Source organism: Babylonia areolata, chromosome 14 (assembly GCF_041734735.1).
Source record: "Babylonia areolata isolate BAREFJ2019XMU chromosome 14, ASM4173473v1, whole genome shotgun sequence".
NCBI classification, from domain to species: Eukaryota; Metazoa; Mollusca; class Gastropoda; order Neogastropoda; family Buccinidae; genus Babylonia; species Babylonia areolata.
In genome coordinates this window covers 27812876-27832875 of record NC_134889.1, presented here as the reverse complement: position 1 = coordinate 27832875, position 20000 = coordinate 27812876, and the positions used below count along the sequence as shown (strand labels likewise).

General features: G+C 36.9%; 1 protein-coding gene across 1 annotated transcript in view; it reads right to left on the bottom strand.

Moving 5' to 3' along the window:
• Positions 1-9988: 9988 nt before the first annotated feature.
• The window catches only part of LOC143289969 (long-chain fatty acid transport protein 1-like), a 37716-nt gene continuing 27704 nt past the window's right edge, over positions 9989-20000 (bottom strand). Inside the window, exon 13 of the mRNA XM_076599249.1 lies at positions 9989-10587. The gene's annotated coding sequence lies outside the window, so the exon portion shown is untranslated. The remainder of the gene's footprint in view (positions 10588-20000) is intronic.

Sequence of the window (20000 nt, the reverse complement as noted above, 5' to 3'; positions counted from 1 at the left end):
CACACCTCTTCAAACGGAGAATGGCTGCCTACGTGGCAGTGTAAAACTGGTCATGCATGTACATACGAGCAAACATGGGAGTTGCAGCACACGAATGCAGAATATTGATTTCCAGTATGATTAGTTCATGCACATGACTATAAAAGATCTGTCAGCATTGCATTGCAAAGTGTGTAGGGACTGGTGTGAATTTATATTCTCTTGTCTTTGCTGCTGTAGATCAGCTTTCAGTCTGTCGTGTTCATTTTGCTTTTTTTTTTCAACAGCGTTTGTTTATTTCACTACAAATTGTGTGGTCTGTTTTGGAGACAGTGCTTGTGATTGTTTTTTCTTTGTTCATTATTTTGTTTTTGTTTTGTTTTTTGTCACAGTTGTCACATGAGGAAAAGAATCACAAGGAAGCCAAAAAGCATTAGTTGAATCCATGACGGTGTGTTTCCAACGTGAATTTGTATATATTTTTTTTTTATTGAAAAAAAAACAAAACAAAACAAACTTCAGTGCTAGTGTCATGGCTGATCTGGAGCGTCTGGATTGCTTGACACATCAAATGCTACAAGCGACTGATCTATTACAGTGTCAGTGTTCATGGTTTCTTTTTTTTTTTTTTTTTTTTTTGGTAAATAACCGTATCACTGATTTGTTGGTTGATTAGCACAGCACGCAGGTGAACCCATTGATCACTTGTGGAACAAATTTGGAACGTTTTTTTTATCTCCATAAAAAAACAAAAACAACAACAACAAAAAAAAAAATACCCTGATTGTCCTCATCATCAGTGGGGGTCATCATTCATGGCACAGCATGCATGTGGCACTGGAGCCCGAAGTCGAAAGCACATGTACAGTTTTGCATGCAGGTCACAGGGCACCAGGATTTTTTTTTTTTTTTTTTTTTTTTTTTTTTTGTTTGTTAGTGCTTCACATGCCTTCTTCATTTGTCGAAAAAAAATCCCCCAAAACTTTTTTTTTTTTTTTTTGGGGGGGGGGGGGGGGGGGGGGTCCTTTTTTTGTCTTTTTTTCACATGTACAGTTTTGCATGCAGGTCACAGGGAACCAGGATTTTTTGTTTTTTTTTGGGTTTTTTTTTGTTAGTGCTTCACATGCCTTCTTCATTTGTCGAAAAAAAATCACCCAAAACTTTTTTTTTTTGGGGGGGGGGGGGGGGGGGGGTGTCCTTTTTTTGTCTTTTTTTCACATCAATTTTCCAATAAATGCACAGTTTCCGTTTCGTATGTAACATTCTAGACTGTACATGTACAGTACAACTGCAGGTGAGTTCATGGAATGCCACCAGGCAGGGCAGGGCCAGATGCAGCTCTGTGTTGCTGATCTCCAGCAGCTGCAAGGCGCTGGTGGTGGTCTCCCTTGAACACATCCTTACTGCAGTGTTTGTTTGGGCACACCGACTACTTCTACTACTGAAGGACTGTGTACACTTTTGAGTACAAGATAAATGCCTGGTCTGGTCTGAATCTACAGACAATGTTCATCACTGTTGTTTTTATGCTTTGAGCTCAAAAAAGGACAACGATGAAACACAGCAGTGATGAACGTTATCTGTTGATTCAGACTCGGGTGCTCATCCGGTCCTCAGAATGGTGCACGGTCCTTCAGCGGTTGATCTCACAGTATTACTGACGCGTTGTTATCCGCGACATATAACTCACCATGTCTCGGCATGCTCCACTTCGTTCAGAGTCCTGTCTGTAAAGTTCAGGGAGGTAGCAGAAAATTCTGTATTATATAAAGGGCAGTGGGTGGCAGAGTGGATGGCTTCAGTGGTCAGGTTCACTGGGACTGTCTTGTTGAACTTGTGCCCTAACCTTGTTACTTCTCTTTCTCTCTCTCTCTCTCCATTGACATCTCCCTCCACCACACGTTTTTTTCTTTATTTTGTTTCACTGTATTTACATGGTTTTGTTGAAATTCATGTAGGATCACGTCTAAACTTCTAGCTATGATGACATCCGTCACATACTTAGTGTGTACATGTATCAGGACAGGACTTTATATAAGATCCTGTTGTCCTGTTCATCTATAGCTGTGTGGTATTGTGACATGTTCCAAACAAAATACTGTTTAAACCAATGGTGAACAGTGTACGCAGTTCATTGGCTTTTATAAGTTGGTTTGAGGGGTTTGGTGTGGGGTTTTTTTGTGGGTTTTTTTTTTTTTTTGGTGCCCCCAGACAGAATTTTGAACAATCTGTTTTCCATCTGTCAGTGATGTTTAACGATGATGGGGGTGCAGGGGTCCATTTAAATTCAAGGCCTGCATGACGAGGCCTGAACTCTCATGATGACACATCCAGGCATCAACCGGGTTGAAGATACACAGCAGCCTGCAGTCTTGGTCAGGAAATTTGAGCGACACTGCCAAAAAAAGTTTCCAAAGTGTGGATGACCCACGACTGTGTGATCCCAGTCTTCCTGTCAAAGCCCACAGCATTTCCAACTCTGGGTGGGAGCAGGCTGCAGGTTGAAATCTTCAGCCCTCCCCCCCCCCCCCCCGCCCCCCCACCTTCCTCCACAACCTCTTGTGGGGCTTAACCAGCATCCTTGCACTTCACCACGGTGGGCTGGCGGGTAGGATGTGGTTTTGTCCACGCCCCTGTGAAAGTTTGACTGCAGGTTTTCGCTCAGGTGGGGTGACCAAGTCAGTGTGGTTATTGTTGTTTTTTTCTCCTTACGATGATGCATTTGACTTTGCATTTAAAAAAAAATAAAGGCTACTTGATTTCCACTATTACAATCCAGCTGTTGTTGAACAGTTCAGGAGAATATCCCACCTGTTAGACCTGTGTGCGTCAGGTACAAATATTCTAGCTTGTTACATGGTATATTTTATTTATGTCATGTTTATTGTGATGTTATCGTGTACATGAAGGAGTATTACTTCAAATCAAAACATTTGTTGTTGTTGTTGGCACTGAAGAGTTGCAGAAACATGCTGCCCTCAGTGAATGAGGAACAGGAAGTTGGACTTTAAAAGAGCAGTCCAATCAATAATTGTTTTGTTGTGTGTATTGTGTTGTGTTCTATAACTCGTTGTCACGACAGATTTCTGTGAGTGAAATGTGGGCTGCTCTCCCCGAGAGGAGTGTTATCACAGTGCAACACCACCCATATATATATATATATATAATTTTTGTTGTTTTTGTTGTTGTTGTTGTCTGCACAGAATTTTGCCAGGGACAGCACTTGCCATGCTTGCCACGTGCTCTTTGACGTGCGGAAAAAAAAAGACACATACTGCACACAGGAACCAGAGTTTATCACCTCATCCGAATAATGAGCACACAGACCACCCACAGTCCATCTAGCAGAGGAAGGGGGAAGTCAGTGACAAGATGGTGGAGGAAGCTGTGCTGCTTCTCTTCAACTCGGACACTGAAGACGAAGATTTTAGTGGTTTCAGTGAGCTAGGATGACGTTGAATAAATGTGACTATCCCTAAATTATGAATCTTATTTTCGTTGTGTTTATTTATTTATTTATTTTTTTTTGTGGCACTAGCAGTATTTTCGCTTGCTTTTCTTTATGTTGTTCCCGCTTGTGTTTATTTCATAACCTACAGTATCGACAGCTTTTCTGTAGTATCAGTATGTGTTCCGATACCGGAAATAAGTGCGGTTTATAAACCGGTGCGGCTTATGTATGTATAAAGTTCAATTTTTTCCAAAGTTTAGTGGGTGCGGCTTATATACCAGTGCGCTCAATAGACCGAACTTTACGGTAATCAGAAACAAATCCCAGTCCATGTCATGGGACTTGAACCTACCTATGGACACTCGCTTCCTAGTCCAGGGCTGGACTGCTGGGCCACCCACCATTAACAGGTGATATTCACATGGTTGGGTCATAGAGTCCCAGGGTGCACACTCGTTTGGTGAACGGGTGCGTGGTGTTCTGGATGTTCTGAAACTTGGTAGAGTTCCTGGTGTTTATGCACACGTGTTTGATGCACAGGATGTGTTGAACTTGGTAGATTTCTCTGTGTATATATGCACTGATGTTAACCTATTGTGTCCTGGATGTGTTGAACTTCGTAGATTTCTCGGTGTATATGCACTGATGTTAACTTTTTGTGTCCTGGATGTGTTGAACTTGGTAGATTTCTCGGTGTATATATGCACTGATGTTAACCTATGCAGTCTGCAAAAAAAATCTTCTCTCTCCACCCTCCAGAATTCGGTAGTGCACAGATGGCTCAGAGGCCCAGGATTATCACCTCTTACCAGTCAAGAGTAGGGGGAGTGGGGTACGGTGGCAGAGTCGGTTAGGCATGGGATTTCTGATCCTGTGTTCACCAGTGACTCGGGTTCGGGACCTCGTTTTGACATGGTGTTGCGTCCTTGGGGAAAGGCGCTTTACTTGCAATTTTTCCTGACTCCGCCCAGGTGTGAATATATGGAACCGGACTTTGGCTGGGAAAGGTAAAAAGCGGCGGAAGGAGAAGATTGGGTCCTTTCTATGTTGAGTTTGAGTTCGAGTCCTAGACACAGTGGATATGAATCACTGCTGGCGGAAGGAGAGGATTGGATCCTTTCTATGTTGAGTTTGAGTTCGAGTCCTAGACACAGTGGATATGAAATCACTGCTGGCGGAAGGAGAGGATTGGGTCCTTTCTATGCCGAGTTTGAGTTCGAGTCCTAGACACAGTGGATATGAATCACTGCTGGCGGAAGGAGAGGATTGGATCCTTTATATGTTGAGTTTGAGTTCGAGTCCTAGACACAGTGGATATGAAATCACTGCTGGCGGAAGGAGAGGATTTGGGTCCTTTCTATGCCGAGTTCAAGTTCGAGTCCTAGACACAGTGGATATGAAATCACTGCTGGCGGAAGGAGAGGATTTGGGTCCTTTCTATGTTGAGTTTGAGTTCGAGTCCTAGACACAGTGGACATGAAATCACTGCCACCTTGGCCATTAAAGGCCATGGGACCTTTAACCCCCCCACCCCCACCCCCCCTTTTTTTTTTTGCACTCAAGAAACGAAGATATTTTTACGTTCTTTCTGTGCTGTTGTGTAACATCACTTACTACATGATCATCTTTCTTTGTGCGCTGTTGTGTAACATTACTTACTACATGATCATCTTTCTTTGTGCGCTGTTGTGTAACATTACTTACTACATGATCATCTGTCTTTGTGTGCTGTTGTGTAACATTATTTACTACATGATCATCTTACTTTCTGTGTGCTGTTTTGTAACATTACTACATGATCATCTTTCTTTGTGCGCTGTTGTGTAACATTACTTACTACATGATCATCTTTCTTTGTGTGCTGTTGTGTAACATTACTTACTACATGATCATCTTTCTTTGTGCGCTGTTGTGTAACATTACTTACTACATGATCATCTTTCTTTGTGCGCTGTTGTGTAACATCACTTACTACATGATCATCTTTCTTTGTGCGCTGTTGTGTAACATTACTTACTACATGATCATCTTTCTTTGTTCTTTGTGTGCTGTTGTGTAACATTACTTACTACATGATCATCTTTCTTTGTGCGCTGTTGTGTAACATTACTTACTACATGATCATCTTTCTTTCTGTGCACTGTTGTGTAACATTGCTTACTACATGATCATCTTTCTTTGTTCTTTGTGCGCTGTTGTGTAACACCACTTACTACATGATCACCTTTCTTTGTGTGCTGTTGTGTAACATCACTTACTACATGATCATCTGTCTTTGTGCGCTGTTGTGTAACATTATTTACTACATGATCATCTTTCTTTGTGTGTGCTGTTGTGTAACATTATTTACTACATGATCATCTTTCTTTGTGCGCTGTTGTGTAACATTACTTACTACATGATCATCTTTCTTTGTGCGCTGTTGTGTAACATTACTTACTACATGATCATCTTTCTTTGTGTGTGCTGTTGTGTAACATTATTTACTACATGATCATCTTTCTTTGTGCGCTGTTGTGTAACATTATTTACTACATGATCATCTTTCTTTGTGCACTGTTGTGTAACATTATTTACTACATGATCATCTTTCTTTGTGCGCTGTTGTGTAACATTACTTACTACATGATCATCTTTCTTTGTGCGCTGTTGTGTAACATGACTTACTACATGATCATCTTTCTTTGTGTGTGCTGTTGTGTAACATTATTTACTACATGATCATCTTTCTTTGTGCACTGTTGTGTAACATTACTTACTACATGATCATCTTTCTTTGTGCGCTGTTGTGTAACATTACTTACTACATGATCATCTTTCTTTGTGCGCTGTTGTGTAACATTACTTACTACATGATCATCTTTCTTTGTGCGCTGTTGTGTAACATTACTTACTACATGATCATCTGTCTTTGTGTGTGCTGTTGTGTAACATTATTTACATGATCATCTTTCTTTGTGCGCTGTTTTGTAACATTACTTACTACATGATCATCTTTCTTTGTGCGCTGTTGTGTAACATTACTTACTACATGATCATCTTTCTTTGTGCACTGTTGTGTAACATTACTTACTACATGATCATCTTTCTTTGTGCACTGTTGTGTAACATTGCTTACTACATGATCATCTTTCTTTGTGCACTGTTGTGTAACATTACTTACTACATGATCATCTTTCTTTGTGTGTGCTGTTGTGTAACATTATTTACTACATGATCATCTTTCTTTGTGCGCTGTTGTGTAACATTATTTACTACATGATCATCTTTCTTTGTGTGTGCTGTTGTGTAACATTATTTACTACATGATCATCTTTCTTTGTGCGCTGTTGTGTAACATTACTTACTACATGATCATCTTTCTTTGTGCGCTGTTGTGTAACATCACTTAACATCAGTCACTTCATCTCTTGTGCTGGTCATTCTGTGGTGCGAGGTGTATGCTTCAGACTGTAGTGTATGATCCATTAAAACGGTGCTGGGATGACTCGAACTCTCTTTCTTCCACAAATTCTCTATGCTGTCCATGCCTTTGTGCCTTTGGTCTTTTTGCAGCCGCGAGGAGCTGGAATGCACACTGATGGTGTATTTTTTTTTTATTTTTTTTTTTTTACTAGTAACAGTCTAGTGGTCACATAGGAATGAAGTAACATTGACATCATGTGAAAAAAAAATATTGTTGAGGATTCAGTTTTTCAGTATCTGAAACTGTTTCTTTTTCTTCTTCTTCTTTTTTTTTTTTTTTGGTCAGCCAGTGACCTTTGCAATGTCCCATTGTGACACTTTGAAGACCAGGAGTTTTATGAGAAATTTGAAATCCATGATACAAACTTTTTAATTCATATGCAACAATGATGATAATGATAACAGTTTGTTAAGAATGATGCAATTTGAAAAAAAACAAACAAACACAATTTATTTGTGTTTTGATGATATAGCAAAATGAAAGATTGCAAAGCTTGCATCATTTCCAATTTTATTAAAGAGAAGGGAAGGTATGTGTGTGAAGAGGTGGTGTGGTGTTGGGGGGTTTGGGGGGTGGGAGGTATCAGAGAGTTGAGATTTGTTATTTATTGTCTGAACTTTTTGTACGACTCAAAAAATGTTTGTATGTAAACAGAACATTTTGTCACTGGTCGTCGTGTTTTTTTTTTTTTTTTTCTGGATTTGTATTCCTGTGTATTAATTAATATGTGAAACGATTATTTTTGAGACAATAGCATTGTGTAATATTGTACTTCTGTCATATCTTAGCTCCTTGTGACCATAATTATTTGTTTTTAGCTGATTTTACAACAGAATGGGGCATTGAATGTTAGAATGTTTTCAGAGCAGTCATAGTATTGCTGTGCAATTTCTCTGAAACTTGCTACGTTTTGATGTGTTCTTTTTCCTCTGTATTGTCCAAGTTAATCGATGTCTTGTTTTACTTTTTTTGGTTGTCAGTCTCATCAACATTTTTCTTGCTTTCTTTGCTAGCAAATCTTTGCTTTTTTTTTTTTTTTCTCCTGATAACTTTTATTTAATCTTCCTGGAATATAATTTGGACAGAGTAGTACAGCTCAAGTTTTTAGAGAGCTTTTATTCATTCGCTCAGAGTAGCTTGCGTCACCCCCTATTGTTGATTGTAAATATCGATCTGGTTGTAAAAGAAGTACCAGTGGGTAATTAATTAAGCTTATTATTATTATTATTATTTTTATCATTATTATTATTATTGTTGATGTTATCGTAAACAATTTTGTTTTCCAAGTTTGCTTAGTGAACTATTTTGTATTCTAATTCCCAGAAACTATTTTATTATATTCATGTTATAGGAACTCTCAGTGGTAAGGCTTTAATCATTTACGTAAGTGACCAGTCATTTTTTGTTTTTGTTTGTTTTGATAAGAATTTTATTAATGATGAATACACATATCTTTTCCATTTTCTTATATATACATATTGTTGTTAGGAGTACTTCCTTGCCATAAAAGTCTTGTTTGTTTTTGATGCATTCCTATACAAATTGAATCTTGTGTCACTTGTTTTCTGTGTCTTTGATATTACGTCTTTAATATTAACCAATACAATTTGTATTGCTTGCATGCAGTTGCTAAATCATGCTTTTAAAATAATTTTTCATTCATGACAGCTGGTGGTGATAGAGCATGTATTCAGTCGTGCATGATTACTGTTGTTACGTGCATTTGTTTTAGTTTTGTAATAATAATAATTATAATCCATTTTGTATTTGATAACAGAACAAAATCAGTGAAGAAATGGTTTTAGATTTTTGGTTTTGTTTGTGGTGAATGTGCGAATGTGTCATTTGTTAAATTTGTGCATTCAGATATGTGAAGTAAACACACACATGGAAGTATCGATCACTCAGAAATGTGGTTGAGTGGTGACTGGGTTGATAAGTGTCGGTTGTTGTTGGTGGCCTAGAGGTAACGCGTTCGCCTAGGAAGCGAGAGAATCTGAGCGCGCTGGTTTGAATCACAGCTCAGCCGCCGATATTTTCTCCCCATCCACTAGACCTTTAGTGGTGGTCTGGATGCTAGTCATTCACATGAGACGATCAACCAAGGCCCTGTGTGCAGCATGCACTTAGCACACGTAAAATAACCCACGGCAACAAAAGGGTTGTTCCTGGCAAAATTCTGTAGAAAAATCCACTATGATAGGAAAAATCAAATAAAACTGCATGCAGGAAAAAATACAAAAAAAAAGGGTGGCACTGTAGTGTAGCGACGTGCTGTCCCAGGGGAGAGCAGCCCAAATTTCCCACAGAGAAATCTGTTGTGATAAAAAGAAATACAAATACAAATATCTCTCTGTGTAAAATTCAGGCTGCTCTCCCTGGAGAGAGAGCGTCACAATGGTGCAGCACCATCATATATATATATATTATATATATATTTTTTTTAATTGTCTGCAAGTGTATTTATTTTGCTATCAGAATGGATTTTTTCTACATTATTTTGCCAGGGTTCTTTTACCTGTGCTAAGTACATGCAGATGCTGCACATAGGACTTGTTTATCATCTCATCCAAAAGACTAGCACCCAGATCACCACTTGAAGGTCTAGTATGTGTGTGTGTGTGTGTGTGTGTGCATGTGTGTGACTGTCTGTCTCACATATTACTGTAAAGTGTGTGTGTGCGCGTGTGTTGTGTCTGACATATTACTGTAAAATTAAAAAAACAAACAAAAAAAACAACAAAAACCCCCCACAAAAAACGCTTTGATTTTGATAGGTGATGATTTTACAGGTTTCACAGGTCACGTGTGTGTGTGTGTGTGTGTGTGTGTGTGTGTGTGGTGGTAATGATGTTTGTGTCTGCTGGATTATTGCAAAACAGTTTGAAAGTGCTAAATAATGTACTGTTGTTACATATTATCATGTACTGGACAAAATCACAAATAGCCTAAACAGCATCATATTTATTTTTCCCATTGGGATAACAAGTCTCAGAATAAAAGATAAATTACCCCCCAAGAATGACACTTTCACGATAAAACAAAAGAAAAAACCACTTCACTCATTTTAAAACAGACCAAAAAAAAAAACCATAGATGACCAAATTTATTGCATAATTCTATTAATATCAGTACAAAAAATATACACTGGTTTTGATGGAATGACACTTCACAAACAGGTAAAAAAAATAAAAAAATTTAAAAAGATTTTAACTCATCCCTTCAGTCTTTGCATCCTTGGCATAGTAATATAACCCCAGTCTTCACATGCATATATATTTTTTCTTCTATTTCATTCAGTTTTTCTTTCAATTTTTGTTCTTTACCGCTCAAGCAGACACCTGATGATTCAGTGGCAGGACATGGAGGTCTAACTTTAGTGACTAGGGTACAGAAAAATTTTTGAATCTCTTCACTGCATCAGAAAAGATGAGGAAAAACAACAACAATGATCAAAACGGCAAACAAAAACCGAAAACAATCCAACACACTACAACGCTTCAAACCTTATTAAACGCGCTTTCTGATGCCAAAGAGACAAACATAAAGAATCCAAAACCACAGCACACTCACTGAAACTTGTTTGAATAATTCCTGTAAAATTACCCTGGTAATATCATTTTTCTCTTCTTTTTTTTTTTCTTCAGTATTGAAGTTTGTCAGCAGGGAGCTTAGGGCCAAAACACTCCCTCTAAGACAAAATGGTGACATACAGGTCCTTGATTCAGATGAATACGTTCATGTTGTTTTTAACGTGTTGAAGCAGCAATGACAATCAGAGAAAGTAACGCTGCAGGTGAATATATCTGTGTTGTTTTTAATTTTACATGTGAAACAGCACTGGCAACCAGATAATGTAGATGAATACATTCATGTTGTTTTAACATGTAAAACAGCACTACATTCATGTTGTTTTAGCATCTAAAACAGCACTACATTTATGTTGTTTTAACATGTAAAACAGCACTATATTCATGTTGTTTTAACATGTAAAACAGCACTACATTTATGTTGTTTCAGCATGTAAAACAGCACTAAATTTATGTTGTTTCAGCATATAAAACAGCACTACATTTATGTTGTTTCAACATGTAAAACAGCACTACATTTATGTTGTTTTAACATGTAAAACAGCACTACATTTATGTTGTTTCAGCATGTAAAACAGCACTACATTTATGTTGTTTTAACATGTAAAACAGCACTACATCGATGTTGTTTTAACACGTAAAACAGCACTACATTTATGTTGTTTTAGCATGTAAAACAGCACTACATTACATGTAAAACAGCACTACATTTATGTTGTTTTAACATGTAAAACAGCACTACATTTATGTTGTTTTAACATGTAAAATAGCGCTACATTTATGTTGTTTCAGCATGTAAAACAGCACTACATTTATGTTGTTTTAACATGTAAAACAGCACTACATTTATGTTGTTTTAGCATGTAAAACAGCACTACATTTATGTTGTTTCAGCATGTAAAACAGCACTACATTTATGTTGTTTCAACATGTAAAACAGCACTACATTGATGTTGTTTTAACATATACAACAGCACTACATTTATGTTGTTTCAGCATGTAAAACAGCACTACATTTATGTTGTTTTAACATATAAAACAGCACTACATCGATGTTGTTTTAACACGTAAAACAGCACTACATTTATGTTGTTTTAACATGTAAAACAGCACTACATTACATGTAAAACAGTACTACATTGATGTTGTTTTAACATGTAAAACAGGACTACATTGATGTTGTTTCAACATGTAAAACAGCACTACATTTATGTTGTTTCAACATGTAAAACAGCACTACATTTATGTTGTTTTAACATGTAAAACAGCACTACATTTATGTTGTTTCAACATGTAAAACAGCACTACATTCTTGTTGTTTTAACATGTAAAACAGCACTACATTCTTGTTGTTTTAGCATGTAAAACAGCACTACATTTATGTTGTTTTTGCATGTAAAACAGCACTACATTTATGTTGTTTTAGCATGTAAAACAGCACTACATTTACGTTGTTTTAACATGTAAAACAGCACTACATTTATGTTGTTTTAACATGTACATTGATGTTTTAACATGTAAAACAGCACTACATTGATGTTGTTTGAACATGTAAAACAGCACTCCATTTATTTTGTTTTAGCATGTAAAACAGCACTACATTTATGTTGTTTCAGCATGTAAAACAGCACTATATTTATGTTGTTTGAACATGTAAAACAGCACTACATTACATGTAAAACAGCACTACATTTATGTTGTTTCAACATGTAAAACAGCACTACATTTATGTTGTTTCAACATGTAAAACAGCACTACATTTATGTTGTTTTAACATGTACATTGATGTTTTAACATGTAAAACAGCACTACATTGATGTTGTTTTAACATGTAAAACAGCACTACATTTATGTTGTTTCAGCATGTAAAACAGCACTACATTGATGTTGTTTGAACATGTAAAACAGCACTACATTTATGTTGTTTTAACATGTAAAACAGCACTACATTTATGTTGTTTTAACATGTAAAATAGCGCTACATTTATGTTGTTTCAGCATGTAAAACAGCACTACATTTATGTTGTTTCAACGTGTAAAACAGCACTACATTCTTGTTGTTTTAGCATGTAAAACAGCACTACATTTATGTTGTTTCAGCATGTAAAACAGCACTACATTTATGTTGTTTTAACATGTAAAACAGCACTACATTTATGTTGTTTTAACATGTAAAACAGCACTACATTTATGTTGTTTCAGCATGTAAAACAGCACTACATTTATGTTGTTTTAACATGTAAAACAGCACTACATTCATGTTGTTTAAGCATGTAAAACAGCACTACATTTATGTTGTTTTAACATGTAAAACAGCACTACATTTATGTTGTTTTAACATGTAAAACAGCATTACATTGATGTTGTTTGAACATGTAAAACAGCACTACATTCATGTTGTTTTAGCATGTAAAACAGCACTACATTTATGTTGTTTCAGCATGTAAAACAGCACTACATTTATGTTGTTTTAACATGTAAAACAGCATTACATTGATGTTGTTTGAACATGTAAAACAGCACTACACTGATGTTGTTTTAACGTGTAAAACAGCACTACATTTATGTTGTTCCCACATGTAAAACAGCACTACATTTATGTTGTTCCCACATGTAAAACAGCACTGGCAACCAAAGAATGTAACAATGCAGATGAATACATTTGTGTTGTTTTTAATTTAACATGTAAAACAGCACTGGCACTCGAGTAGAGAATGTATTAATGCAGGAGAAAAAAACACACCTGGTGAATGGTTATCTAAAAAATTTCATCGACTTGTACAATTCATAATTTGTAACAGAGCAACATTTTTTTTCAATAACAATAAAGGTAAAAACAAACAAACATTTTTTCATTATATTTTCACTATTTCAGATTCATTATTTTGCTATTTATCAGTCTAGTTTTTAAATTATCAAAAGATTTTTTTTTCAATCTACAGAAAACTATTTCTCTTTTTATTTTCACAATTTCATATTCATTATTAACTATTTAGCAATCTGGTTTTCAAACTACAAACAGATAAAAAAAACTTAAACTCTACAGAAAACTATTTCTCTTTTGTATTTTCACTATCCTGGATCCATTACTTATATTGATTTAAACTATCAAAAACTAATTTTTTCACACCTTTTTTTTTTTTTTTGATTTCTTAATGCCCGCTAAAGATCATGACATGACAATCAATATAAAATCCAAGGCAAAGTGCACGCAGCACAGTGACCCTGGTGTCCCAACAACACAGTACCTCCATGACATTCATGAAACAATGGTGTGATATAATCAATGTACAGAACATGTCCCAAGCATCTCCACTTTTTTTTTTTTTTTGTTTTTTTGTTTGTACCTAGTCGTTCGGGTGAGATGATAAACCGATGTTCCGTATGCAGCACAGATAAATCTGTTGTGATAAAAAAAAAAAAAAAAAAACAAAAAAAAAAACAGCACGCACTTGGCGCACAAAAAAAAAAAAAAAAAAAAAAAAAAGAACCCATGGCAACGATAGTGTTGTCCTCTGGAAAAATTCTGAACAAGAAATTAACTGTGATAGGTACACAAATTATATAAATGCATGCACTCTAGACCTGACTAAGCGCGTTGGGTTATGCTGCTGGTGTCAGGCATCTGTTATAGCAGATGTGGTGTAGCGTATATGGATTGGTCTGAACGCAGAGACACCTCCTTGAGAAACTGAAACTGGAACTGTACAGAACAACACAGCACTCAGCGCCCAGAACATGCCGTTATTCATCACACATCAATACCCAGTGGAGTATTCATTTAAAAAAAAAAGAAAAAAGAAAAAAAAAAAGAGTATTTCTGATGCTGTACCACAAAACCAGTCTGAAGTCATCCTTTTTCTTTTTTCTTCTTCTTTTTTTTTCTTTCTTCTGCATTCATGATAAAGATAGACGTTCACTGGAGACAAAAATGATCCAATCTGGGAATTCAGAGTGATGGCCTAGAGGTAACACGTCCGCTCAGGAAGCGAGAGAATCACGGCTCAGCCGCCGATATTTTCTTCCCCTCCACTAGACCTTGAGTGGTGGTCTGGACGCTAGTCATTCGGATGAGATGATAAACCGAGGTCTTGAGTGCAGCATGCACTTAGTGCACGTAAAAGAACACATGGCAACAAAAGGGTTGTTCCTGGCAAAATTCTGTAGAAAAATCCACTTTGATAGGAAAAACAAATAAAAAAACTGCACGCAGGAAAAAAATACAAAAAAAAAAGGATGGCGCTGTAGTGCAGTGACACGCTCTCCCTGGGGAGAGCAACCTGAACTTCACACACAGAGAAATCTGTTGTGATAAAAAGAAACACAAATACAAATAGGAATCTTGATTCCATTGTCACTATTCTTTATAATATTACCATGGGCAAAAAGAAAGTGAAGACATCTGTACAAGAATACCTCTGGAATGCTTTCAGTCATTCCCAGTGAAGATGAGAAATCTTTTTCAAGTTTTCTACACACAACTCCCGTGGCTGGGGAGGGTGGGGGTAATGGGGAAGGGTTGTTTCAGTTCAGTCTGAGTTTCATTCAAGATGTTCTGAGCATGCAGACAGCTCTATACATGCTACACCACATCTGCTGGAAAAAAAGAAAGAAAAAAAACGCCAAAAAAAAAAAAAAAAAAAAAAGGTGCAGATACCTCTTGACCTTTGCATACATAACCCAGTGTGCTGATCAGGCCTTGAGACAGAGAAGGGGAAGTTTTAATTAAGGGCCTGCAGCTTCATCACTGTACGTATGCTCCGGAAAAAAAAAAAAAAAAAAAAAAAAAATCCACTGTTGAAGAGGGCACCCAAAGCACCGGTTTAACCAGGAAAATATTCACACAAACATGCAACAACAACAAAAAAAAGATCCCAAGGTGACATCAGACTTATTTTGTGGTATAGGGACACACACACACACACACATATATATATATATATATATATATATATATATCCACCTCTGTCTCTTTTGCTCTCTCTCTCTGTCTATATATATATATATATATATATAATATCAACAACAGTAGGCTCTTTATGTCTTTAAAACTTGTATTCTTAAAAAGCAGCAAATTTTCGCCGTAAAATCAGCTTCTTCAGGCAAGGGTACAGCTGCTTTTAAAGAATACTGCAAGTTTCAAAGACATGAAGAGCCTACTGTTGTTGATATATATTTTTTTTTTTACAGGTCTTGGTATTTACCTCAGTGCTTTCTGCAAGGAGCGGATCCCAGGACATGAAGAGAGTGTGAACTATCTGTGTGTATATATATATATATATATATATATATATATATATATATATATATATATATGTGTGTGTGTGTGTGTGTGTGTGTGTGTGTGTGTGTGAGATAAAGAAAGAAAAGACCAGACAGTTGGAATGCAGTTTCAGTTTCAGTAGCTCAAGGAGGCATCACTGCGTTCAGACAAATCCATATACGCTACACCACATCTGCCAAGCAGATAGCCTGACCAGCAGCGTAACCCAACGCGCTTAGTCAGGCCTTGAAAAAAAAAAAGGGGTGAATAAATAATAGATAAATACATAAAAAAATAACTACTACCATTACTAATAATATGTATAAAGCACAAAAACTTAATGAAGTCAACTATAAGCATACATAAATAAAAAATAATTAAAAAAATTTAAAAAAATTGGAATGCAACAATGGCCGCATTTTGCATAATGGGAAAACATTTCTGAAACCAAATTTCTGTTTAGTGGAGCAAAAAGACAACAGCAACTACAAAGAAAACCACAAGACCGCAACACACAAATTCATGAATGCAGTTCACTCTTGTTCGTTCACATGAGCGCCACACACCTGCAAAAAGACACATAAGCCATACACGCACATAGCACTGTGTCTTGGGAGACGGTTCCAAAGGTCAAGTACTATAAATGACAACTACTACTGCTATGCTGCCTTACACTACCACTATGACTGCATAAGCCTTGTCACATTTTTAACTGCACAAAAAAAGACTACTACTATAAATGACAACTACTATTGCTATGCTGCCTTACACTACCACTATGACTGCATAAGCCTTGTCACATTTTTAACTGTACAAAAAAAGACTACTACTATAAATGACAACTACTATTGCTATGCTGCCTTACACTACCAATATAACTGCATTAGCCTTGTCACATTTTTAACTGCACAAAAAAAGACTACTACTATAAATGACAACTACTATTGCTATGCTGCCTTACACTACCAATATAACTGCATTAGCCTTGTCACATTTTTAAGTGTTTTAACTCTCTCCATACGAACGGCGAAAGAGACGACGGCGTTAACAGCGTTTCAGCCCAATTACCATCATCAAAATATTGCAAGCGGAAGGCTCTTATACTGAAGAGGTGAATGTTGACAAAGAATACCACAATTCTGACGACGGAAGCTAAAGGTTGGGTCATTCAGACACCCACTGGACATCCGAGGGGTCTGTGTAGAGGAGAAGAGAGGACTGGCCGTACTGAGTGAGTTAACCGTGCAAAAAAGACTACGACCATGAGTGACAACTATTACTGCTACTTTATACCACCACTGTAACTGCTTTAGCCTTGTCACATCTTAAACTGTTTAACCTTTCATTGCCAATTTTGGTGATATGAACAGGGGAAAAGTTGAATGCTGTTAAGAACACTTAATCTGATCGTTGAGGCTGAAAGTTCTATAGCCTTAGCACAGAGGCAGTGAATTCATATCCACTGTGCCTATAGTCTTAGCACAGGGGCAGTGAATTCATATCCACTGTGCCTATAGCCTTAGCATAGAGGCAGTGAATTCATATCCAATGTGCCTATAGCCACAGCATAGAGGCAGTGAATTCATACCCACCGAATACTGACATGGATTACAGGATCTTTGCCGTGCGTATTTGATCTTCTGCTTGCGTATACACACAAAGGGGGTTCAGGCACAAGCAGGTCTGCACATATGTTGACCTGGGAGATCGGAAAAATCTCCACCCTTAACCCACCAGGCGCCGTCACCGAGATTCAAACCCGGGACCCTCAGATTGAAAGTCCAACGCTTTAACCACCCAGCTACTGCGCCCATCTCTGTGTGAGTCTAAACGAAGTGTCTTCGGCAATGGTCGGAAAACCATCTAAGTGTACACTTGTACCCACTAGATACTTTGGAAAAAAAAAAAATGTTACGGTCAGATTTTTTAAAAATTTTCCTAGATATGCAGCAAATATCCCTATTTCTGGGACACCCAGTCCAACTTCACAAAAATCAAATGTTTCCAATAGTTATGACTGTGTAACTCCCGCAAAGATTCAAGATAAGTCTTCAACAAAAAACAACAACAACAAAAAATCTAGAATAAAAGCCAGGGTTGTTTTTCAGCAGTGCTGTTCACATTCACAGCGTCGTTCACATTCACAAACTTCTGTGAAGTCCCACTGGATGATTTCTCAAAACAAACAGAATTCTTCATAAGATGTTTGTTCACAATGGCTGGGGAAAAAAAATCAAATCACCTCACACTAAAATTCATGTCATTCAAAGTTTAAAAAAAAGTTCTTATTGCTCATGTTACCAGCAATGTATTCAAAGCAATATTTGTTTAATATCTAATACTGTTTGTAAATGTTCAACAATTTAATGATAGTCAATGCTGTTCAAGTAAAAAAAAAAAAAAAAAAATTAAAAGTTTTTACTGCTTAAGTTACCAGTATCTTTATCTTTTTTTTCAAAAAACAACTCTTGCATTATCCTGCAAACTTACACGCTCCTTATTTTTTAAGGCAATACTTCCTATTCTTTCATACAATACAAAGCAATTCTGGAAACTTTCAGACTCCCTTTACCCCAAAACTCTTCCACCCCCTACCCTCCCCCCTTACCCCCCACCCAAAAAAAAAAGAAAACAAAACAACTACAACAACCAAAAAACCCCAGGGCTTTCAGAATAAATGGTCAACACTCGTGCTTAGAGAATTCTCTTGTCACAGAGCATAATCATACAGTGGGACTTTCACTTCAAACAACAGCGATTGATCAATAACGCTCAAAAAGCACAAATATATGCAACATCACACGCACAATACACAGCACTCTCTGAAGCACTGCAGAAAAGAAATTGGGATTTTCAGTACATTATATATAAAACATTCACACTGAAAAGAAATTAAAAAAAAAAAAAATCAAATCAAACTGTGACAATATTTGGGAATCTGGAAAATTCTTATCCACACCATTATCTTTAACTTCATCTATCACACATAAAAAAAATAAAAAAAATCAAAAAAAATTCTAAAAGTATCCTATAAAATGATTTAAGAAAAAAAAGAATTCCCAGCTGACAAAACATTGTGATAGTGATGGAGTAATCATCTGTATGAATATATAAGTCAAGGCAGAAAAAAACAAAAACAAACAGTACTCAACACTGCCTCACACAAAATAATTATTATTCCAAACAAAAGATACAATTCACTACAATCAACAATCCATCGCAAAATAAAATCAGTCACATGGAAATCATTCAATAACCATCACCATAATAAACATTCTAAGATACAAGAACAATCACGGTTTCATTCAGTGCTACAAAAACAGTTTAAAATGTTAAAGACCCCATAGCCATCTTACATTTTATAATACAAGTGATGGCCTAGAGGTAACGCGTCCGCCTAGGAAACGAGAGAATCTGAGCGCGCTGGTTCGAATCACGGCTCAGCCGCCGATATTTTCTCCCTCTCCACTAGACCTGGAGTGGTGGTCTGGACGCTAGTCATTCGGATGAGACGATAAACCGAGGTCCCATGTCCAGCATGCACTTAGCGCACGTAAAAGAACCCACGGCAACAAAAGTGTTGTTCCTGGCAAAATTCTGTAGAAAAATCCACTTCGATAGGAAAAACAAATAAAACTGCACGCAGGAAAAAATACAAAAAAATGGGTGGCGCTGTAGTGTAGCGACGCGCTCTCCCTGGGGAGAGCAGCCCGAATTTCACACAGAGAAATCTGTTGTGATAAAAAGAAATACAAATACAAATACAACAATAACCACGTTTTCATTCAACGCTACAAAAATATTCTAAAATGTTTAAGGACCCACAGCCCATTTTTTACATTCTAAAACACAAGAACAATCATGTTTTCATTCAATACTACAAAAATATTTCAAAATGTCAAAGTCCCCATAGACTTTTTTTTACATTCTAAAACACACAGATAATCATGGTTTCATTCATTGCTACAAAAATAGCTAAAAACGTAAAAGGCCTCTCGTGTCTTGCTGCGCTCGGCACAGGAAAGCAGGGCCCAATCCTGTCTGTACAAACCTTCCCCCAACCATGGTACCCATTGATACCTGGGTGGAGTGAGGAAAATCAAATCAGAGTACCCTTCCCCCAAAGGACACAACATACTGCCGAAACAGGGCTTTAATAAACCCTGATCACCAGTGAAAATACTGGATTATAAGTCCAACGCCTCTGATTCAGCCAAAGCACATCCCACCACAAAAATAGTAAACAGAAAA